We start from the raw sequence: 16,731 nt of genomic DNA, 5'->3' as shown, positions 1-16,731 counted from the left end.
TGTGCTTTTCAAGGAGCTTTACAAACTGAGTCCCTCAGTCTCCTGATGGTTAACATGTAATTTTAAAGGTCTTCCATAAGGTTAGTGTTTTTCCCACTGCTTATATGGCACTAGCAATCCACAGCCTGAGAACTACAAGCAGAAATGATGACCCAGGTCAAGCAGAAAGAAACACTGGAAGTGCATTTCTCATCAGTCACAAAGCTCTGCACACAGCCTGGAGACTGTAGAGAACGTGGCCCGAATTCAGGAAAGTACAGAGAAACCTAGGACCGCATAACATAGGTCAGGGTGCGTTTTGGTGTTGGGATTGGTTTTTTGAATAATTAACTGGTTGACTCCACCACCCACACCCAACAGGTGTGTTGTAGTTGTCAGCTCAAAAAGCCTGTGCCAAATAATACTCGGCCCCACCAAAGACTCTAATAAAAGCAACTGTACACTTGACTCACTAGCACATACTCTAGATGCTTTGTTTTCCTTCAAATTATTTATTTAATGACAGATGGGGAACTGAAACTCTTTTCATAAAAACTGACATGTACACTAGACTTCTATTTTATATAATGAAACATTCCTTTTAAAAGGGAGGAACTACTGGTTCAAATTAATGTTACAGGGAATTTAACATACTCTTGGTGTGAAAAAATGTTTTAGATCACAATTATCTGGAAAACAAAAAATAACTTGTATCCTTTTGAAAATTTCCAGTCAAAGGTGCTTTTGTTTATGGGGACCTGAGGAATGACAATTTAGGAGCAGAGTTTAAGAAACTCAGTTTAACAAAGGACTTACCATGTTAATGCATGAACTCCCATGTTCACAGCCTTAGTTCTTGATTTATCTGTTTAAATGTGGCATATTTTTCATCTGAAACTGATCCAAATTTTCACAGTCCTTATATTAAAGTAGGTACTACTCATGAAAAGATGCACTTTCAAAGCATTCCATTATTCCTCCTTTTGGCTGAGACAAAAATTTCTTTTGCAGCACTTCAGAAATTCTGCTTCCAAAACTAGGAAGCACCATTAAAACCAAGACTTACGGGTTTTTTACATTAAAAATAAAAAAAGAAAGAAAGTGAATTAAAGTTAAAAAAGGTACACTCTGAGACTGGGACAAAATTGAGACTGATTTGCTTCATTCAGACTGAAATTTCAGGAAAACACCACAAAAATGTTGTTCTAAATTCTTGGCAACTACATTTTTTTTTTTACAAATTCCCCTCCTCTGCATTTAAACACCAGTAAAAGACTCTGTAGATGAACTTCTCTGCTTATTTTTCTGAGCCAGTGCAGCTGACAGTGAGGTTGCAAACCTTGAGGGGTCACCCATACAAGCCTGGAAGGCCCCAACACTGAGGTATGGGGAAAATTTAGTTATTCTGTTTATTACAGTCAAGCTTGCTACAGTTTAATGCAACAGTAGAATACTTATGGATGCAAACTGTCTAGACTATACAAAGTATAAACTGGATAGAAACAGCTTTTTTCCCTAACTTGGGCTATTACCAACATTTATTATAAATTTGGTTTTCTCAAAACAGAAGTAAGATCTAAGAAGAAAGAAGGAAAGTCAGGCATTAAAGAAAAAAAGCAGAGCTCGATAGCTATTTTACAACTGACAATACTACCAATTTATTCCTTACTTGATTGCAAATTACAAATAAAGAAATTTTTACAAGAAAATTATATATTCATGTGTACATGTATTTTAAACTAGAAATGGTTCATACGGTCTCTGGAACCATTAGGCCAAACCCCAAAATATCTGTACAGTGGAGATCACAGAATCACAGACTGGGTAAGGTTGGAAAGGACCACAGTGGGTCACCTGGTCCAACCTGCCTCCTCAAGCAGGGTCATCCTAGAGCACGTTGCACAGAATTGTGTCCAGACAGGTCTTGAATCTCTCCAATGAGGAAGACTCCACAACCTCTCTGGGCAGTCTGCTCCAGACCACGAGTGTGGTCACTTGTGCAGTAAAGAAGTTCTTCCTCATGTTCAGGTGGAACTTCTTGTGCATCGGGTTCTGCCCATTGCCTCTTGTCCTATTCCTTGGCACCACTGAGAAGAGCCTGGCTCCATCCCCTTGGCAGCCCATCTTCTGATACTTATAGACACTGATGAGGTCCTCTCAGAACCCCACACCGACCTTTCACTGTGCTACACACAACTAAATCAAAGCTCGATTTTCCCAGGCACAGACATACAGACCTCCTGTACATCATTTAGGGCATCCTTCCCAGATACTAAAATTAAGCTTCTCAGCACCAGCAGCTTTATGCAGCACTCACTCATCTCAGTAACTGCGTTCAAAGTGCTCCTCTCCTGCTACAATTAACTCTGCTGCACAGCCATGCACTTAACCTCCTCTAAAATTGTGTATGCCTTTCTGCCAGACCCGTGTTATGCCTCCAGCCTGTTACACTACATGTGCAATACATTTCTTCCCTTCATTTTTTTACATACTGCTATGATTATAAGAGCATATCAAGAATTATTTTCTGCTTACAGACTTCCCATATTACTTTAGCAAACATAGCACTTACCCTTTTCTTGTTTCTGACCCAAGTCCTAACAGAAGTTCCTCGTTCTCAGACTACATCACTTAGTTCTCATCCTCCCCCAGAAAACTCATTCTGATTTCTGTCACCATCCTTCTCCAGACAGACTCCCATTCCTCATTCTGCTGTGCCAGCAAATAACTGTTAAACAGTGCAAAGTCTCATTTTCAGGTACATTTCTCTGCATTGTGAAACATTGCTCTAGTGAAGGTATTTTTTTTGTCTCTTCCTTATCCCACCACATCTCAAAATAATTTGGCTGTGGGTTATTTCTTGATTGCTTCAAGGAGTATTGTGGTTTTGTCCATGTTCAGAAAAATTCACTGCAACCAAATCCACTACTTGCAAGTGACAATATATGAAGCAAAGGGGGACTTTGGTGGTACCTTACAAAGTATCGATTTCAGGACGGAGCAATACTGAGATCTCTAACATTGCCAGAACTTTTATTGATGGAAGCAAAAATTTTCCCAAGGAATAGCTGAGGAGAAATTCAAACTTTTGGTGGTCAAAGTAGAAAATTCCTCTCAATTAAGGGTATCTAAGGCTGGGAAATTTACCAACTTTTTACCATAACTCTACCTTAGTTGTATTCACTCTGATTCTTTTTCTTGTAATATTTTGCTTACAACCCTTATTTTTACCTTAAATTTTCAAGTAACCTAAATTTTTAAATACTAAACCATTTTTTTTTCTAGAATAGCTATATATTCAAAAGCAGCTGGGTCAAACTTAGTTCCTTATGAACAGCACTTGAAACATTAAAATTGCATGAATAGCCAAGAGACACAGTTGCATAACCAAGGCCAACGAGCAGCCAATAAATCTCTGCCAGTCACCCCTATTCATCAGTAACTTTTGTTTGACTAAAGCATATCAGCTAGAAAAGCAACCTGTCATAGTTCGAAGATTTATAGAGATGAAGAACCTCTTGCTTCCTTTGATAATTTGTCAGAATAATGAATTGTTTCTACTGTGAAAAATGTTGTGCATTACTCCTGATTTGAATCTCCCAGGTCTCCAGCCATAACCTTTGTGTTATGATTTTTATTGCTGTTCTAAAAAGCCAGTATATTTTCTCCTGCTTCAAGAGAATTGCATTTCTTAATCAAGGAAGATCTCTATTTTGATTGGGTCAGTGGACAACAAAATCGTGGTTCTCAGAGGGAAGTAATTTCATCAGATCTCAAACCATTTTGGGTGTCCTTCTGCAATGCTCCCATGGTTCAACATCCCTCCAACAATACAGCCTCTGAAACTACAGCACATATTCCTGTCACAATGTTCATCCAGAGCATTGAGATCTAATCACTTCCTGGAAAATAACTCCTTCTTCTTTTATGATAACATCACACTAGGAATCCTTGTGAAATCAGAAAGATCAAAAGTTCCTTACATCCCTTCCAGATTTACCATTTTCAGGGTACAGCTTAGTCCATTCCTGGAAATTCCATCTGGAGAAGCGGTGGAAACTCCTTCACTGGCAATATTCAAGACTCAGTCTGATGGGGTGTGGATAATCTAACCTAATCTACAGCAGTTCAGATGCTATGAAGAGGTCCTTTCCAACTTAGGTGTTACTATGACACATAATCACACATTTGCTCAAATGCAGTTAATCCATTCTCCATTATGGTTTTCAAAAGCTAAGGCAAAAGTTTACAAAGTCATTTGCTCTTGTAGGTTTGTGATGCCACTTCTATTCGTTCAATACTAACTTGGTACCTTCTTTTAAGCTCTTAACACATGAAAAGTTTAACCCATGTAGTATTGCGGTATAATAAACACTTATTTTATATACATCATGTATTTACATCATGCACATAAGCTTTAACTGGTTCGAGTCCTTAGCACCATAAAGTGACTCTGCAGGCAGCTGCAGGCTTCTACACCTCCAGCAGCAGATTTGGCCACAGGGGAACTGTGAGTGGAGCACACACTCAAAAGTTTTGTTAAACCCAAGTTGGCAAACCAGGTGAGAGCATTTTATTACCAAACTTCGAAGCAATCCATGGATTTCTTCAAATGTTAAATGTCACCTAGTTCTCCCTGGTCCCAAGTGCCAGCAAGTCTCAAGGCACCCTGATAATTTTTCTTAAAACCTGTGCAGGGAAAAATTCAGATGATGGCCTTCCCCTGCCTGTGTCTGCAGATAAATCACATTCTTGATTTCAGTTGCAGAGAAGGAGGTGTAGAAACCATGCTGGTATCACTGACCAGGACTAAAACCATGTCAGATAACCCATTCCAAAGGTCCAGCCCTACTGGAGGCTAATACACCTCTGGCTACTTTATCAGGGGTTGGGAGGAATCTGTATCTTTTCGATATTTCAGATCATTTCCTGCTACAATAATTTTCTCTTTCCAGCTATCAAGACAGTGATCCTTAAGCATTTGCTACTTGTCTTTCTGTAAAGGTCACTGTACTCTACAAATGATTTATGGCAACCTGTAATATAGGAGGGAAGACAAAATAATACCCTGAAAAAGAAAAAAAGGCAAAAAACCTGCATCATGGTTTGCTCTAATTTTGTTTATCTAATACTATGGCTGAACAAAACTCTGAGAATTTTTTTTGGCCTATGAAATAGCATCTGCAAATCTTTAAACAATGTGCTTCTTAATAGTTGGATTAACTCAAATTGTACAAAACCCCTTACATTAAGACTGCACTGCTTTCATGTGAAGTAGCACAGCAGTGCGTCAGAGAAAAAAATACAGATTTTGTCCTGTTGACTCTCAGAGTACCAATTATGAAAAAAGGGGCAAAAGGCCCTGTTACATGGCCTGTGATCTTATCCCTTATCCTTTCTAACCAGCACAATCTGGCAGGAAAGAAATAGCTCTGCTGATAAGAAGGAATATCTCCCTCTCTTTTAAGTGGAAGTATAGTAGCTGTTATCCTTCAAGTCAAACAGAGCTCATAGTAAAGTATTTATTTAAGAAATTTTCCAATATGATGAATTATTAACTTGTTTTGATTAAGTCTTTTTGGATTAGGCTAAGGAAAGAAGTACAATTCCCACAATGTCTCCAGATCTCAGCATCACTTTTCTTTTGATCAGTACACTTTGGACTCACAGAAGCAGACTGCAATCATATTATTCGTCAAAAAACAGTGTTGAGAAACAGCACTCATTAACATTTTAATCAGATGCTTTTGAAATCATCTTCAGTGAACAGCAGTTAACTCAAACACCCACCTGGGACAGTGAAGTCAGTTTGATGTTTGTATATTGCTACTTAGACCTTCCAACAGGAAGAGCTTGGTTATTAAAAACAATCTGCCTGTATATTTACATGGAGCTTTTAGGAAAGACAATGGGGAAAAACGGTGCCTTTATTACATTGCTGACAACCAGCTTCACTTCCATGGGGGATATTTGAGTATCATGCCTAATGTGTGTCTGAAGCAGGGGCTTAAATGATAAACACTGGTTGATCCTCTTCTTAGATGAGAACAAAGTGACAGAGAAGATAAGAGAGATCGCTTGGGCTATGAGTCTGGGCAAATTTGTTCTTTGCAATGCTTCTCGGTGCCTGAGCTTTCAAATGATCAAATAGCAGAGCTAAGGGTATGACTGCTTACCTGCCTGTTATTAATAAGGAAACTGGAAATTCTCCCTTTATTTGTGAACCATGGCAGCCTAGTCATGTAAAAGATAATGTGCTTTTGTTGAGCATGATATCACAATATGCTGTTAACCTCACAGTCGGTGCAGTCATAAGTTTTCAAAAGGATTTTAATGGTTCTGCTCTTAAGTGCAACACCCAACACACCAGAACAGACTCAAAGCAAAACATTCTCCATGGCTTATCTAGGTTTTTCTTCTCCTTATAACTCTTATTCAACTTTCCGTCCCTCTTAGATTTCAAATAAAATCACTGAAATCTGCTATTGCAACAGGACGCTGCCAGACTTAGCTACATTGCTGAATGTGGGTGAACAAATGCAGGTGAATTTGTGGGTTGGCAGAGACAGCAGTATGAAACCAGGCAGGCTGTTCTAGTTAAATGAGCAGTCAAACAGTATGTAGGATTAGGTTTCCAAACACAGGTCCTTGCCATATACTGAGGTAAGTAAAACCAGATCATCGCCCTTGCCTCCACTGAAAGTATTTGAGGGCAGACTGAACATTTTGAAATTATGACTGCATTTTAAAAGACCTCTGAAAGATCACAGAACCCAGACATAGAAGAAAGTTTTCAAACCACAGAGAAGATAAGCCAAAAAACAAAGCAGCAGTGGCTAGACAAACCTCACTTGAAAGACTTAATAACTTTAGTCTGGCTGCTTTTTGCAGAGGAAGTTAGAAGTTAGAAAAGCTATTCTGCTCTCAAAATCTAATAGTGTGCTACCAAAATTAAAAAAAAAAGAGAGAAGGACCACGGCAAAAGCACAGACATTTTGGTAGTATCCAGAGAGGTTGACAAGCAGCAGCAGAAAGCACAGATCAAAAGACCATGTCAGTTCTTTTATTGTAGAAAATACCTAGAATTCCATGTTTATCTTACCACAATAAGCTACTGAATGGTTATCTAAACTGCCCTTGTTTTGCCAGGCGACTCAATACATCCGCAGGTTTTACCCCACATTACTTTTAGTCTGGTGTGTTTAAAAGGCTACACAGCAAGTAAATCTAACTGAAAGGTTATATACCTCCTTAGGAAAAACAGTCATCACCGAGTGATCACCGAGTGGCATCAGTTCAGAATTAGTTGCCCCAGTTCCTAAAAATCATTTAGTTGTGATGCATCACAAAAACCCCCAGCTCTTCCTCTAACAATACACTGCTAACAGGTATTGTGAGAAATCCAAGAAAGTACATTAAACAAAACTTGCAACAGAACATGGGAAGCATTGCACAAGTACCTGTTTAAGTACTTGTAAACCTTTTTTTTCTTCATTTCCTCAGTTCTCCTTCTTTACAAACTATGAAAAGTTTCCCTAAATTCCAAGCTGGCTTTGCCTATGTAACAGAGTCAGAAAGAAACCTGTCTAACATAAAAGTGGAACTATTCTTGGCAAAATAATGTCTTCGAGATAGGTTTAAGTCATGCAGAAACAACACTGAACTTGTGAGATCACAGTTTCTTTAAAACAAAGCAATACCTGCTGTCACAGCATGGGGAAAAAAAGATATGTCAAACCTAAAATATTACAGCAGAAGCCAAAGAAGACATGAGAAAATAAGTAGCTCACTCATCTTCACTGTTTAAGTATCTTTGGAGTACAAGTCTACTGTTTCCTAACCCTTCAGTTCAGAAGAGGCCCACAAAGAAGCAGTTACTCCGGACTCCTGGAAGATTCCAGTAGAAAGATTAAACCTTACATATAAACACAGTCTATAATTAGAGAAGAAAGCATCTTGGTTTTTGGACAGCATATGACAAATTTTGAAACCATGAGATGAAATCAATTTGTATTTTAACACGGTTCAAGGGAAGACTTTCTTTTGTAGACTGCCAGTCTCCCTCTTAAAAACATCTGCAGTAACCTAAAGTTTTTTGCGCCTTTCAAAATCAACCTAGAAATTTGTATAGACAATAGGATAATAACAGTGAACACTTAAGGACATTCCTTCTTACAGGGAGCAATGTTTTGAATAAAATGGCCTACCCAAAAGCTCCCACTCTCTCTTACACAGGCTCCACGGAAGAAAGCCCTGGCTCTTCCTCACAGCTGTACCTGGTTTGCAGAAGAGTCACCAGAGGAGCAGCAAAGAGCTGAGAGGCTCCTTTTTCTTCTCGGTTGTGCCACAGGAGCATGAGTGGTTACCTCGTCCTCAAAAGCCATCCCCTCAGTAGCAAACTGCTGCCAGCATGGAGAACCAGGAGCAGCATGAGCCCCTCTTCCTCCTGGTGCAGCTTTTCCATAGGTGTGCACGAGCAGCAGAGCCTCATTTGATGCAAAACTTCATTACACATCCGGGTGTATGAATGAGTCATATATAAAAAATACTGGTTTCTCATGGTTGCATGCTCGCATGCGGGTGGAGATTGAGCAAACACATTTGCACATGGGCTAGAACTACCCTTTTGTGACAGGATTAATACCCAAGGCCAAGGAGGTCATGATTTAGCAATGAAGAAAGAGGGTAAAACATGCACAGCTAAAAGAAGTAAAAGAACAATCGAAGTAATAGAAATAGTTAATGCTATGATGAAATCTCTTGTGGAATTAAGCCACAGCAACAACCAACTATCATACGTGACCTCCACAGCGGTCCTGCATTGCTGAAAGCTATTCACCGGCCTCCGGAAGAAACCTGACTCTGACTTGTGGTGGGGTCCCAGGCTCAGTATGGGATTAACCCAGTTGCTCAGGACCGGATTAGAAGGCTGTGGCCAGGAGCCCTCGCAGCAGTGCCCGGCAGCTGCGGGCGTGAGGGAGTGGCAAGCCTGGCGTGCCAGGAGCAGCAGCAGCAGGTGCCTGTGGGACCTGCCTGCGCGGGAAGGCGCCTGCCGCAACGTCCGGTGTGGAAAGCACTTGGCAAAAATAAAACAGAAGGGAAGTACACATGAGCCAGAAGTTAAATGCTTGTATCTGATATCAGAGGAAGAGCACGTCGGTCAGACAATCTGCTGGGGGCTTGAGCCAACTGTACCCTGGTCAGCAGGAACATTTCACTGACATCAATACCAGTGCTATGAGGGCCAAGAAAAACATTTTGTGACCTGCACCTCCTCGCTCCACCCCATCCCACCCTTCTGCGATGTTCAGAAGGGAGAGGTTCTCCACTGACTTCCAGAAAGCTTTTTATGCTGCTTCTATCACATGTTTTCATTTAAATTCTCCAGTGTCAGACACCACACTAATTGTCTGTGGCAAAACAGAGAGTTTCCAGTCCGTGTAGTGCAGAAATCCTCCTCAGCAACTCGCCCACGCAGGAGCATGCCAGAGGCTGGCAGAAGGCACCATCCTACCTGCATCCCCAGTGCTGGATTTAGTATTAGCCAAAAAAATGGCAGTTTGGATTAGCAGTTATGGACAAGTCATGCATTACATTGGTGATTCCATTATAAGAACAGAGGAATACAGAGGTTCTCCCATATCCTGGGGTAGTAGATGTTGACATAATGTTGTCTGTTTAATGCAAAGCTATTAAGCAATTTTTATTTTAAATACCTTTTTTTAAAAAATAAACCCCACATGATATCCATAAGGAAAGACTGAAATTTGCACACAACATCTGTGATGCTTTGGAGTGGGTTTTTCTCTGAAGACTTTCAAGGAAAAATATAACCTAGATCAAGAATTCATTATTTAAAAAAACAAAAGGAAATAACAGTTTGTGAAGGTCTACAGGGAATTTTATAAATATCCTAACTTTTTGGGTATGCACTTTTAATGGAAGTGTTTATGTTATATCTTTAAAGTTATTTTTTTACATTATGTTAAATAATAATTCTTCCTTCCAAACAATATTTATTGCAATTTAAATCAATGAACCAATGTCATACAATGGCTTATTTATTCAGCCAATGGGAAATAAGTGACATTTCTTGTTACTTATTCTAATCAAAGTCAAATATTTGTTCCTTCTGTGAGTAGTTTATTACTAATTACAACAGTCTGATGTATGGTATTTTGTGTTACTAAAAATAGGGCTACAAATGAATAAATGCAGCTAAAATTATGCTTTCAAAGCACAGTGGAAGAAAGCCCAAAGCTCATACACAGACATTGACAGCAAGTCTGTTTCCAGACTTTAGACACCCACATACCCACAAAATAGGTGCAAATTGGAAAAGTGTCTGCTTGTTCATCTGGCAGTAAGTGTATCTGAAGTGAACATATAATGTAAGATTTAAAATCAGAATCAACTTCTTTCAAATACAAAAAATGTTTTAAGTCTTTGGTTTTTCACTCTTCTTCCTCTTGCTGTCTTCCTCCTTTCTTGGAAGACAGATATCACCCTCCAGACTAAAATATTTAGCCTCAACTGAAATTGAAGTACCATTAGTTTTTCTCTTTCGAACAAAATAATTGCAAGAGCATGAAGAGAGTTTATGAAATGTATATGTAAGAAATGTAAATCCCTTAGAGGCTCCAATATTCTTAAAACTTAGTTGAGCTCTGGACTTTACAGTCATGAGACATTAACATCGTCAGAATTCAGCAACTGAAAACAGAACTGAACATTCATGTAGGTATCAGGAAGATCCAGTCTTACAACTAACAACAACATAATTTTGGCAGATAAAACAAATCTCAAGATGTGGGACTAAAAAAATCTGTAATTACTAAAGACCAGAAGGTACATGATGTGCATGGCTGATAATACTATGTTCAGTTTCCAAGAGGTGTTACAAACTCCTTAAGGGGCAGAAGTCATGGTGAAAAACATTATTGGTCTTTTGGATTTCAGACATAACGTAAGAGAATAGCTTCTCTATTCCTCTCTTTAACAACTAATTTTGAATTTTAGATTAATTTTTTTAAAGTGAACTGCACCTATGGCAGTGTATTGATCATCTAATGAAAACCTTTCCTAAACTTAAACAACAGTGGTCAGTGTTTACTACGGCAGCAGTATCGTAGTGAATGAATTCAATCACTACAATCCACTGCACAAGAGACCACACAAAATTCAGTAGTAGAAAAGGTACAAATTAGGACAAAAAATCCACAAAACCAAAACAGGACCCTTCAAAACAATCTCAAGCAACCAGAAGTCCCTGCATTGGCTTGATATGTCAAAATGCAAAACTTAATATCACCAGATTCTGAATTTACTGAACTGGCACAATTACCATGACTGGGTGAATGTTAAAAACACAAATCTCAGGGGCACCTGTTAGAGTCACAGGTGTTGGCCCCAATTTTAACAACACTGCTGTTTGTCCTGATGTACTCAACTCATTTGAAGAGAAGGGATTTTGGAATATTTGTTCATAAGTTATTTGCTTGTCTTATTTACTCTTGTTCTTCTATTTGAACCCAGAAAAGAGGTGTAAATCCCAGGGATTATTGTTAAACCAAACCAGTTAATCAGGTGACTTCAGTGCAATCTGCCTTTGTTAGAAAATCAACTGAAAAATGTTGTAATACAGAAGCAATCATCCAGAGGTGCATTTACTTTGCCGATGACTGACATAAATATGTGCTCCCATCCCAAGTGACAATGTGCAAAGAGTACAAAAATGCTCCCAGTGGGAAGCTAACAGGACTACTCAGCTGAAACAAGAACAACCCATGCACATTCACAACTATTTGCAGGGAAATGATCTTGGGACACAGCAAATATTCATAAATATTGAGGCTAATCACAGGCTACAGAAGGAACCCTTGAGCAATGACCAGGGAAGCTATGCTGTAACCTCAGCACTACCACCAGCACAATCTGTTGCTCTCACCCAAGACCTCTGTCTGTCTGTGATCACCTGCCAAACACATGATCCTCACACCTTCTGTAACACACCTCCAGAACTACAGCCAAGAGAGAATGCCTGCTCAAAACCAGCATGGCCAAAAGTGTCTGTAGACCAGAGTTTCCAGGGCATCCAGGGCTTCATTGTCACTTTTGTCACAAACTTCTTGTGTTCTCATAAGTAAATAAGGGCCTTGAAATTAATTTGGGGATTTTGGGATCACTGACAAGCCACATCTAGAATGGTGCCCTGAGGACGCCCCCCTGTGCTGTGTCCCCCTGAGCTGGGCATGAAGCACAGCAAACAAGGTGCTTTGCTTTAAAAGGAGACTTGGAAGAGGAACCAGTGGCCAAGCACCCTTCATTGCAGGCGCTCCTCTCCGCCACTGCTGAAGGAGCCAGTCCTGCTCTGAACCCACCCCTAAACATGGCCCTGCTGACTGTGCAGCTCTTGGTAGTCATCTACAGAGGCAACCCAGGGCTAAACCAAGTATGTGCAAAAACACACCTATAAATGCCTCAGGACATGCTGGGCCAGAAAAGCTTAAGTTTCTGAAACCCAAGGAATCTCAGGTGTCTACAATAAGTGGGAGAGGTTTCCATGGGCAACACTCATGAATGTAGCTGCCTGAAATATGCTTTCAGGGATAGCACAGTCCTAGATTCTTTACTAATCTATCAGTAAGTAGTACAAAATTATTGCAGGCATTTATTCAATCAACTGAATACAAAGGATTCTAAAAATACTTTTGCTTGTTCTAAAATTAGATTAGAAAAATTTATGTACAAAATTCACATGAACAAAGGTAAGCACGAACAGCTACCTGGGACTTCAGAGTTACAAACAATACATGCTATTTAAAATGCAGAGGCGTTGCCACAGAAGAGAAGTTACTAATCCTGTTGGGGCAAAGTAACTGCGCTGGTGTGTGGTTTGCATGGGGGAGGGAAGGAAAAAGAAAAGGAATTGCTTTATTAGCCTTTTTACAGATTTGTTTTGCTTGCTTTTCCAAAAGAACAGCTTTTAAAATTACTTTTAACCGATAGATATAAATTAATAAATTTGTATTTATTAAAGCAAGTATTACCAATATAGTTAAACTTCAGTTACTCCCAGAGAAACCTTATGGGTAGTAGTTTAATATGTACCTTAATATGTTGCCTTACTTTTGTAAACTAGAGAGTAAAATTGAAAGACTTTCCACTGAGACATTCTACTAGGAATATTCTTCTTCCTCAGCATTTTTATTTAGAGTGAATACAAAGTAAATCCACTTTACTTTGCTAATGAACTAGCTCTTTGTTCATTTATCTCTCAAGTTATTTATAAATATCTTGCAATCACAGCATTATCTGGGGGCTAAACAGCATGTTTCAACTCAAAACAAATGGACATGTCACCTCATGTCCTTCCATAAACAAAAACTAAGGGCTTGGAATCCATCAGAGATTTAACCTTGTAATCATGTTTCATATGTTCATTTTCATAGCTTTTCTTAGGTGCTTTTAACAGCGTAAAATATGAGCAGTTGCCCTTAACATACAGCAGCCCTGGAAAGCAATAAATTGTAGTACCAGATGTACATGAGACAGGGGACACGTGTGGATGCTGGGGAATGTGCAACGTGCTCTGTTGGGCTTACACAGACTATTCTGGGAGGAGGGGGAACTGCTATCTCATCTGGACAGGGAGGTAGCACTCATCGGTGGAGAGGAGGCAAGGACTCACAGAAATCTCCTGAAACAACTTCTGAAACTTTGCTTTTCCCCTGAACAAGTACCTACAGCCTATGCTGACACAACAGCAAGTTCTAGCTGTATGACACTGACTTCTCAGACAAAAAATAGGCATTTTTTGCTGACGCATTAAATACAGCAGTATGTGAACCAAGTACTAATTCAATAAAATTGATGTTTTCAACTAGAAAAATCTGCAGCAACATATATCCAGACTAAAATCACATTTTTCACATTTTAAAACTGAATGTATTTTTTAACTGTTTTTTAACTAGTACAGACCAAAAACATATTCACACAATATTAATACTAAATCAATTTCTCCCTACCAGATTCCACGGCATCAACCAGCAACAATGTGATGAATGCAAAATATGCTAGTTCATTTGACATTGTTATTTGTACATATGCAAGTACTAAATAATTAACACTCAGGCTCTGGGAGAAAGGTTCAATTGAAATTAATTCTAAAATATTCCCATTAATGGCTCAGTTTCAAGATATAACTAGGAGTAAAAGCAAAAGAGCTGCAACTAAAAAAAAATTAGCTGGCGATTTCTTCACTTGTACTACTTTCAATTCTGTGACTTTAAAAATCACTAACATTCCAAAAAAAGTTTATTTAATCTTGCCTGATCAAGCAGTGCAGAACATCAGAAAACCTTTATACTCTGTTTTTTCACCTGGAATTAGACAATGTGCTTACCCTATTCTGCAGCCCACTCATTCCCTAAATCCTACTGAGGCTCTACATTGAACTCAAGCTCCTCTCAAGTTTACAATTCTCAGGTGTCTCTGGGCAGAACCCAAGATTTTTCTCTTTTCGCATTTTTAAGCTTGGACATTGCTCCCACCCTCTCCCACCAAGAACTACCCCTTTCCACAGTGAGCAATTTGAACCCACTGAACTTTGTAGCCCTAACCCTGCTTCCCGTTATCATACCCAGCAGTGCCAGCGGGGGGGCCATCCCTTACCTACTGGTGTTTACTTGATCTGTCCTGGTTGAAGTGAGCACAAAAGTGGTTGCAGCTAAGAACCAGGGGGTTTACTGTCCATCCAGAGGGACTGAAAATATCCCCTTGAGTTTATACCTAAAATCCTGAAGTCCCCATAGCTTTTTTGCTGTTAGAATTTCACCTCCAAATGTGTTTACCGTGTACTAATACACTTTTACCCAAGGAAAAAAGTCTACTAAGAAGTGTCCAAGCATTACCTGTGATATCAAAGCACATACTCAAAGTCAGTTTAACCAACTGATACTATGATCCATGTAAAAAAAAAAAAAATCTTCAGTATTTTAACAGATATCACATCCTGGAATAAATGCTGTTGTAATTTTAGGGTTCTATTTTAACAGTTAAAGGAAAGACATCTGGCAATAATCTACAAATAAATACATTCTTAGTTTCTCCTCCAAAACACTACCTAGGACATTTTTGCAGCATGATTCATACAATCAACACGATACATTACAATGCCTTTCAAATAATTCCGAATTCTCAGTTCATTCAATAAAGAACTCATTTTTGAAAGAGAAAAGGGAACATGCCCTGCCAGAAAACCTGCTTTATTGACTTAGCCCTGTTGCCAGCAGAAACAACGTGGTGAAGCAAACTCCATGATTTCAAAAGCATTTTTTCACAGCAAGGGCAGAAACAGAAAGAGGCTTATTTACCTAAATGTGAGATTCCACAGGTGAGGCCAGAGATGGTCTGAAATCCTCTTCCTTTAGTTCCAAAAGTTTTAATTTATGATGAAGCCTGTAATAATCCTTCCAAGCTGCCAGGTACAATGCACGCCATGTCTCAGTCGTGTTTTCTTTTGCCCTTTTGCAGCGTAACTTTGTTATTTGCATAAAGCTTAGTCCTGGCCTATGGGACTTTTTGAACATCTACATGTTAGATTAGCTGTCTTGACATGCTCTATCAAGCATGACATCATGGATCTCCATGGTAACCTTAGCCACACCTGCCCAGATGCCAGAGTTACCTGTCATGTTCAGACCTAAATGAACATAAAAAACCCCCCCTCAACCACCATTTTCTAGGCGCTCAGTCCTGCACAGACACCGGAAGGGTTTGAGTTTTGTTTTTAATTGATTAAAATCTAATTTAATTTGCCAAGAAAACTTCTTTTCATGGAGCACTGGCTGAAGCAGTAGAGCTGCTCTTGACCCTCCCACATCTCCCAGCCTACTTCCTACTCAAACAACAATAGAAAAAAGCTGTGGCAAACTTCTTCCAGCTCACTTTCTTACCCCAGGCTCACAAGCTCCTGCCCTGAAAAACTTCTACACATTCATTTTTGTTCTCTGCCCCTCAGAAAGGTTTTTTTAGAGAGGTGACTTGTAAAACAGGTTCACAGCAGGGATTATTCCCCTCCCATGGCCAGGTTAGCATTTTAACCTCTTAATTGCTAACTCTTTTTCATTCTTGCAGCCACTGACCCAGCTTTTACACTTGTTCCTGCTCTCTGGCCTTCTCTGCTGACCAGTTAACCCCACCTAACTTGTGACCGTGTCCTGCCATGTGCTCCACAGCAGATGATTCACACCGTCTCAAACTTAAGACAACCCAGACTTCTTCCTTTTAACTTCCTCCTTTTTCCTTTCCAACTTTACTGGGGATTGCATTAGCACCTTCCTTTCATTACCACAGACGAGACAGCCTTGGCAGAGGTAAGGTATTCAAAGCTCCTGCCGAAACTTGCATTACCTACAAAAAAAGTATTTTGTTGCTCAGGTGGAGGGAGCCCTGGTGCCCAGCTACAGACCTATCTTAGAAGGGGGAAGACCTGCAGTGTGAGGAGGAGCTGCTAGTCTGTGGATCAGAGAGCTGCAGCTGCTGGGTGCTGCATTCCCCTGTGGGTGTTTCAGAGCGCAGACACATCTGCACCACCACCACCCCCAGGCTGCTGCAAACTCAGTTTACCACACGCCAGCTTAGCTCCCAGCTATTTGCCTCGCGGCAGTATCCCAAGTCCCTTGTGCAAATAAAGATGGCCTCTGTCTCTGTGAGCTTTCCTTTCCAGAATAGGCTATCACAAACAGGGCA

At 39.8% G+C, this 16,731-nt stretch overlaps 1 protein-coding gene across 20 annotated transcripts in view; it reads right to left on the bottom strand.

Annotated features, from left to right (window-relative positions):
* KIAA1217 (KIAA1217 ortholog) overlaps positions 1 to 16,731 on the bottom strand; it is a 338,228-nt gene that overhangs the window by 152,523 nt on the left and 168,974 nt on the right. The window contains exon 1 of one of the 20 annotated variants that reach the window (XM_032700711.1): positions 15,354 to 15,463. The exons of the other annotated variants lie outside the window; for them this stretch is intronic. The gene's annotated coding sequence lies outside the window, so the exon portion shown is untranslated. Of the gene's footprint in view, positions 1 to 15,353; positions 15,464 to 16,731 lie in introns of those variants that run through there. 20 annotated transcript variants of the gene reach the window in all.

Source organism: Chiroxiphia lanceolata, chromosome 1, assembly GCF_009829145.1.
Source record: "Chiroxiphia lanceolata isolate bChiLan1 chromosome 1, bChiLan1.pri, whole genome shotgun sequence".
In the NCBI taxonomy this organism is placed as follows: Eukaryota; Metazoa; Chordata; class Aves; order Passeriformes; family Pipridae; genus Chiroxiphia; species Chiroxiphia lanceolata.
This window is presented reverse-complemented; position numbering and strand designations above follow the sequence as displayed.